At 36.6% G+C, this 8,418-nt stretch overlaps 1 long non-coding RNA gene across 3 annotated transcripts; it reads right to left on the reverse strand.

The window, feature by feature from the left end:
* Positions 1-2,217: 2,217 nt before the first annotated feature.
* Positions 2,218-8,131, reverse strand: LOC124173152. 3 transcript variants are annotated; one of them, XR_006868401.1, is made up of 4 exons: positions 7,915-8,131; positions 5,718-6,265; positions 3,264-3,774; positions 2,218-3,076 (listed from the first exon to the last, which is right to left on the reverse strand). It is a non-coding gene; the product is annotated as an uncharacterized LOC124173152 (long non-coding RNA). The 3 variants fall into 3 exon arrangements; XR_006868402.1 differs by lacking the exons at positions 2,218-3,076; positions 3,264-3,774 and adding an exon at positions 5,120-5,324 and having other exon boundaries at positions 5,739-6,265; positions 7,915-8,128; XR_006868400.1 differs by lacking the exons at positions 2,218-3,076; positions 3,264-3,774 and adding an exon at positions 5,120-5,324 and having other exon boundaries at positions 7,915-8,128.
* Positions 8,132-8,418: the final 287 nt, after the last annotated feature.

Raw genomic sequence — 8,418 nt, forward strand, 5'->3', positions numbered from 1 at the left:
AGCACCTGGCTTAAATAAGGGTTATTAATACCTTACTAAACGAAGAAAGCTTTCCGACCTTAGCCAGCTTTAATAAGTGATTATTAAGAATGTTTCCCTGAGCTCTGTGCCTCATGCATGCATTGATAATCTCAGACGATGTATAACTCCTGTCTACTCGCATAGACACTAGGTCCCTGTGACGTCAAGTGGAGTGGAATCGCATTGGCGCCAATCTGACCTTTTTCAAATGAGGATAAAAATCGACCATTGACATTCGTCTAAACCGGTATTTCTAAAACCAAATAATTTGTATATTATGAGTACACTAATGGTGGGTAACGAATCGCAATCAATGCCTTTCGTTTTCTTTGAAGACGGAAACTACCCTATTATCCCTACTACCATATTACCTTTGGATATAGGTTACATTAACTAGTCGTGGTGATGAGTTATAAAGTTAAAGTGAGATTCTAAAATTTCAATTAGCTAAAAATGGTTTGCAGTGACACTCTCTTAAGCTAACCCATAATATTTGCGCAGTTAAAATAACATTCAAATTCCGATACTGCAAATTAAAATATTAAACCATTGAGGTTATATATCTTGGTTGTTTGCTTTCTAACGAAGAAATGCCGATTGAAACTAAAAGCTAAGATGCAATTGGATACTTTATTTAATTATTATTTGGACTAATCTAATCCCTGTCGCAGACTAATGAATAATCACCCCAAGCCAAACACCCTAGTGGTTGCTTTCTGGAACCTATGTATGCATAGAAAAAATAAGTCATAAATCAATCGGAGGTAACACTTAACGTGTGGAAAATTAGAATGGAAACTTGTTGAACTAATGGAAAAATTATTCGTGTTTTTTGTAGACTATGGAATACAGGGAAAATTCTCAAATGCGTTAGGGTCGTGATAATTCGTTCTATCATCTGCTGTACATTAGGCCGGCCCTTATTTTTCAGAATTGCGAAAAGTTATGTTTTCCAAGTCTCAAAATGAGGTTTACATTCACGTGTTAAAATTTGGTTACTTTAAAATTAATGGCAACCCGTCCCCAAGGGCCCTAAGTACTGAGGACCCTTAATTGAGTTTTTTGGAGCAAAAAAGTGCTGTTTCTATGTAAAGCGTGAAAGTAAAGACCTTTGGTGCCGATTTTGTTTGGTTTGACCTATCTCTAAGCGTTTAGGAAATATCGTCTGTCGTAATGCAATCCACCCCCCACGGCGCAACCCCGCACTGCAGCACCGCTGAAGTACGGCCCGCACCACTTACTAAACTCAATTAAGGGTCCTCAGTACTTAGGGCCCTTGGGGCACAGGTTGCCGTTATTTTAAAGTAACCAAATTTTAACATGTGAATATATACCTCATTTCGATCATTTTGAGACTAGGAAAACATAACATTTCGCAATTCTGAAAAACAAGGGCCGGCCTACTGTTCATCCGTGCTGTTTTTTCATTCAAACCGTGCATCACCAAAGAGTGCTCCGAATCCTCGAACACTGCTCCATTATCTACTCCTATGCCTGTCCCTCCAACCTTAAAATTCTTGTACATAAATTCCGTCTCTCTCTCCCTCGCTCTAACAGAGATCACTCTCTTACAGACCCCCTACCTTTTTCAACACACTTTCGACCACTCACCCTTCCCTGGATATTTCAGTTCCAATCAGATGATTCAAGAGGCAGCTTTGGAAGGCCATCTTCTGTACCTCTGTTTCATCCTACTTGTAATTTATATTTGTGAAAGCTGAAGATTTTAAGTGTTCTATGCAATTTAAAAGCCCTATTGGCTGTTTTTGGATAATATGCTAATATAAAAAATATAAAAATTCTTTTTGAGAATCGACTTTTACTACAGTAAAATAGATAGACATTGTCTTACATGTAAGCTGAACTTATTTTCTCTCATTCAAACTGAAAGTTCGACTAGAAGTCTCTATTAAGTTTCCGGGCGATATGGATTGTTTGCAGTGGTGTGCTTGTTAAAAAATTACATGACAATGAAATTACACTTTTATGAATTTTGGTGCCTCAACATGTCTAAAATTCACGTCTACCAACAAATATTGGTGACCAAAAAAAAGGTTTATTTAAAAATATGCAGACGTCACTTGTAACAAAAAATACAGAGTGATATTTTACTAGTCAATTAAGCCATGTGTCAAGGAAAAAGTGTTCCCTCACTGCTAAATTTGCCATGACGTCACTGAGTTTTTGTGCCATTCAATAGAAGTTTGGTGAGTCCAGCGATCCGTTTCTCATTGCTCTCAAATACTTAAACATTCGCGACAAGCATCATCGTTCAAAGAGAAAATGTAGAAGCATTAAGTCAATAAAGGTGGACAGTCCGCGATATCTTATCTCCTCCTCACATTGACTCTGCCTTCATCTGCCTTTTATCACTTACGAGGAAATAACTCACAACATAACTTAAGTGCATAGGCCACTACATAGAATTGATGAATAAATATCATCACTGTCGGAATAAAATAGGAAAATTGGCACAGCTAATGGCTATAAGATGACATGTTTTCTTGGGATTACACCATTACTACCGGCGATCATTTAAGAAACAAACCCGATGGTCACTTACATACTCATAGTACTACGGGGAGTGAAGGATCCTAAAATAATACTAGGGTCGTTCAATAGTTCCTGAGGACCTCCGATAAACTGCTCTCTTAGTATCAAAATCTATGTTAAACAGAAATATGCACTCATGAATAGCCAGCTGTAAAATTTTCAGATTCCTCCATCCCATAAGAATTACAGACATAAACTAAATGATCTTAGATAACGTTGCTTTTTTATTCACTTACTTTGACATTTCTTGAACATTAAGATGAAATCCTTCTTTTGTCACGGCAAAAATTTCTCACAAAAAACTCCAAATACATTCCAACCTGTGATAACATGAGTTTTTGCTCTAGCTCTTCATTTCTCTTCTTTATTCGGAGGAATTTCACTCTGTTTCTTTATATTCTTCAATCTATGCATTGTATTCAGCACCATTGGAGCCATTAAGTGTTTCCGAGCCTTGGAATACTTCTGGGTTCATTTCCAGGGACTGAGAGCTGACCTAGAACTTCAATGCGCAAAAAGAAAGGATGTATTGGTATTAAAAATGCGTATGAATAACCCGATGAGTGTTTTTGTTATGGATAAAATTAGCCATAAAATATAGGAAAACGATATGTTGGTATACCTACGTATACCTACATATCGTTTTAGCGTTATACAGTACATTATCGTTATACAGTAAGCATACTTACGTCAATCATCCAAGCCTGAAGTTATTCTATTGGTATTTTGCTCTCCGGTGAGCGAGGATGGCTCTTTTCAAAGAGTGGTCATCCGTATTTTGAGAGACAGTTCTCGTGCCCACTGCCTGCTCACCTTCCATAGTGAACAGAGCCACCCAACACAAATTCTCCACGACATTCTCTTCTTGCAAGGAAACCGTTTTTCACAATGCATCCCTTTCGACCCCAAAGAGAAGACCATGTATGGGCATCAGGAGACTCCTGATTCAGGAGTCCACTTATCTATCTGCATCTCACGAGTCTGCATAAATCTGTTAGCCTCTTCTCATATGCACATGTTTCCTTCAATTTATTAACCAAGGATGTCATACTGATCTGTTTCCGTGAGAGCACATGATCACTCAGCTTTTCAAGCGGAAACATCACGTCACCATGCCACAGTAATCCATTGTCAGTGGTAAAGCAGATATGTCACAGAAATAACATATCCATGTTATTTTTGGAGGCGACATTGCTGTCCCTGGAAAGAAGTAGTATTTCTTTGGTAAGCCATTTTTATACATTTCCACAGGTGAAATATGCTCTTTGAATGTATCATCTAAAGCATTACATTGATTCCGTTCACTTGGGACTTACATTGACTGTGACTGGCCTATTGTTTGTTCCTATCCCCTTATCTTCTTACCTCGACCTCCTGCCTCAGCCCTTACGATGCCGAGATTGGAATCCCTCCTTACCTCACTTCCCCAAAACACCATGCAGACTAAAAATATCCCATAGGGGACCATTTCATTAGTGCTACAAGTAATCCCGCAGCTAATTGGTAGAAACCTAGTCATTTTCTGAGATGAAAGTTTGTTCCAACCTGGAGAGAAATTAATTCTATAGTCTTTGACCAAAATGGACTCTTATGAAAGGGTAAATTTGGCCTTTCTTTAAACACTGTTCTGGTTGCAGATGCTGGAGAACTTCAAAAAAGTGAGTAGCGAAAGTCACATACCAGAAGAAATTTGCACCGTACAACAATTACAATATTCGTGAGTTGTACATGTAATGAATCGACTTAGAATGTGAGATCCCCTTGTAGTTCTAACCCCCTTCCTCTCCTTCCAGTGGTGTAACTATTGCCTCATGGGTGCAATGCAGCCAATGCACTAAATCTCAAGATGAAATTGAAACTAAAAGTTTGACTTATCAATTTTATTATTGGAGGCTTTAGTTTAGGTGACTATAAAATTATAATATCAATATGAAATTATCATTTCTTTCATTGATTTCTGGTCGGCATTTGTCCTTTATGTATCAACTCATGGCAGCTATTTTAGAATGATATAAGGCAAGTAAAAGTAAATGTAAAAAAATCTAACAATTGATGACTATGGGTAATGGCCACGCTCATGTCAACAAATCAACAAGATTGATTTCATTTCCTCGGAATTTTTGCAATTTCGTGTCACGAGGATCTCATCAACAAAGTGTTTCTAAATGCGATGAATAACCACATAAAATCATAAATATAGAGTGAGCGAACAATAATGGCTAAGACGTGGATGATGCAAGCTTCCTAATTCATAATCAAACCGCTGGTGCTCTGCATTTACTTATATCTATTGACTGTCAAAAAGTTAACAAACAAATGCCCTTTGAATGTAAACGAATTCCATTTCCAATTTGTGTTTCATTTGGGTTCATGATTCACAAATCACAAGTTAAGTGTTTGCGGCCTTATTCAAGAAAACCCACGTTTTTATCGTGGCCAGTTTATCAAAATTTTTCTGAGAAAGGAAAGCATGGTACAACAGAAATAAAATAGAGTAAATTAAATATCCTTACCATATTTTTTGAAATTGTCTCATTTTAACCTCTTTTGAAATTGAAAAAAGCCTTTCAAAGAGGTCTAATAAAATTTTTCCATTGCGCCATCCTGCAATGTTTTATTTTGTCTCAGTCCCACTTTCTTCAGCAAATCATGTATCAATGATTCTAAAGTATATATTTTTTTATTTTAATGGGCTCCTGGTTCCACTGAATTATGTGCAGTGTTCTCATTACTGAAGTGAGTCCTAGTACCTAAAACATTGGTTAAATAAATAGATTAGTGGCTCTCACAAATAAAAATATTAAATATTCAATTTAAATATGTGCTCTTGACCAGGGAACCATGCTAATCGCTGAATGAACCAGTAACTACTTTTTCAAAGAAAGGGAATAAAATAATTTTAAATTGCTCAACATAATGACCTATGAGAAAAAATTTAATTTCATCGTACATAAAACCCCTGAAACAGACATAACCTTGAATCATATGTAGTTGGTGGACAGTCCACAGTCTCATAGCCATACTGGCCTTCATGGCAGCACCACCCATCATTTCTCTGATGTCCCAATTCTAATCCCACACATCTAATCAAGATGGCCAATTAAAATATTGATAGAACGTATTAGCCTCTGTGGGTATCTTACTGTCAAGGAATGTTCCCTCACTTTCTCGTGCATGGAGCTCATTGGCAGAAGATGCAGGTATTGGGGGCAAAGTCCTCCTCCTCTGGATCTTTTTACTGTCAGTTTCGGCTGGCATAATTCTCTTACAAAAAGGTTAATGCATTGGTTTTGATGGCTAACTTTGTTGAAAAATGAAGAAAATTCATTGCTAAAGAATGAGAACTCAGCTCTGGAAGCTAAGGAGGAAAGTTTGGAGGCTAAAATAAAGGAACTAGAAGAAACTATTCAGGATGGAATGGATGGATGTGGAATTTTCTTCTCTAACTGATACCCAGACCAATTTAGAAGGAGAACTGAATGATAAAAACAAAATTATTGCTAGAATGGAGATTGAAAATCTACAAGATGAAGTGTTAGATGGCATAACCCTCTCTTCATCAACAGTGTCCTCACTGTAAGGGATATATCTTTGTGCCCTTAACTCATCTCCCCTTTCTCCCTGACTCAGCCACTGCATTTGAACAGAGTACTCTGCTTCCTTTAATTTTGTTTTCCCCTGTTGAAGCAATCTGGAATGAAGAATAGAGAGATACCATTCACTTTATTGATACTTAAGAAATGTTTCTGGTCATGAAAGCTTTCATAGGTATGTGCTCCAACAGCCTTTACAAATAGGGATGATTGTGACCATGGAGACGAGTAGGATTGCAAATTTTGCAGCGAGTGGTATTCGAGTTCCAAGAATAAAGTGGATTGGATACAATGTTTGAACTGCAAAGAGTGGGCTCAGAGTCGTGTTCTAATTGTGAAGAAGATGACAATTTCTATGTGATTGCTGTACACAAGTAATATCCAGCCTCACATATAGCTAATTTACTATTTCATGTTTAGAAATATCACACGTTTTTAAAGTGTGTTTATAAAATTAATCTTTCAAAATTGTACAATAAAGGTTTTGTAAATGCAATTTCAATGGCTGTCTATTTTTCCCCATCTTAAGAGGCAAAATCTCCATTTTGTCAATGTTTGAAAAGAATCATAAATGTATGGAATCACTTTCATAAAATGCATTTCCATTAATATGCTACACCCTATATGCATAAATATTACTGTTAACCACATTTAAAAGAATATTAGCCACAGCAAGTCAAGTTTTAAATGAAAAAATGTTTACCCGTCGGTTTTGACCCACTTTCCCCTGCTTAATAGGAACACACAACAAAAAATGGACAGAGGAAACAGTAATGTAGCTAGTTCGAGAGTATTAAATAATTCTACAGAAAAATTCTAAGCCGGAAAAAATCAATTTCATGATATTATATCCAAGATGAATCAACTGATATTCTCTATCGAATTTCAATTTGATAAATAATGGAACACTTTTGAAGTTCCTACCGGTTATGTTTTCAAACACCATATTCTACTACTCACAGGAACTGATTTATTTAGTTTGGAAAAGTATATCACTACATGAATGTAATCACTTTTTTTCTTATAATTATCACAATTGATCTCACAAATTAGTTGGCATTCGTTGAGGCTTTCCAGAGGCTGGAAGAGAATTATAAGATGACGAATTAAATTCCCATATCTAAAAAATAATATCACCAAATTGGTATTGGATTGTTAAGTCTGGCATTTTATGTTCCAGGAAAGTCTACGATTCATAGGATACTATTTCACTGATAGAAAGGGATACTATCATAGTGAACACACGAAAACAATTATACTTCAAGTCGTAATCAATTTGCATGATGTGCAAAACAGTTTACGGATCATGTATGATTTGCTATGCACACGACGAAGGAAATCGAAATAGTTGAAAAACTGTTTGGATGGCTTAGTTCGAGTAGTTGTGATGAAAATGAGTTCCTTCAAACTCAAGGGAAGTAGCAATTAGCACTCAATCCTCCGTCATCATGTGGATACGTCAAAAACATCGATTCCACAATGATAAATCAATGAAGTTTATGAAATTAGTATTCTCAAATTCAGGCAACCTACGTTGCATTAAAGAGTGACCATTCTTCTCACCAAGTTTACGAAAAAGGTCCAGTCTCAACTATAAAAACATCTCTTTTAAATTCCAGGCAAAAAATTGTTTCTAATGGATCCGATACACCCTTCTTTCGAAGGCTCGAGGAATTTCTATGTTCCAAAAACAACGCTAACGCCTTTAATACACCAGAATTAAACAATAACATAAGAAACCACGTACCTCAATTCGAACCAAGCCCGAAATCATTTGTCCAAGCAAATATTCATGCCTTTCGCTCACATCAAATATTTCGACGGGGTCATCACATTTGTGCAATCAAAGCCTACGTAGAGAATGAAATAAACAATTTGACAAATTGACTAATGCTTGACCTTGACCATGAACTTGTCACGAAGCAGTTCCCTCCTCCGATCTTTAGTGACCATACATAGATCTGACCGACTTCCAGGACGATAATGCATGTTCACTCGGCTTGTGACGTCACTTTTGGGAATCCAGGTGTTTCCCAAGTTTTAATCCCTGTAAAAAAACTAATCAATTTCCCGATCAGCAAACTCATACATAATTACTGAAATGGCTTCTAAGATACTATGACTTTAGCATCTTGCCTCTTGGTTTTAGCGAGAGGTGAACAAAATTACTATTGTTTTCAAACCGAAGGTAACACTATTTCCCAGATAACACGGAATTTGTATTACATCAATAATACACACAAAAAACGTG

Source organism: Ischnura elegans, assembly GCF_921293095.1.
Source record: "Ischnura elegans chromosome 13 unlocalized genomic scaffold, ioIscEleg1.1 SUPER_13_unloc_4, whole genome shotgun sequence".
Taxonomy (NCBI): Eukaryota; Metazoa; Arthropoda; class Insecta; order Odonata; family Coenagrionidae; genus Ischnura; species Ischnura elegans.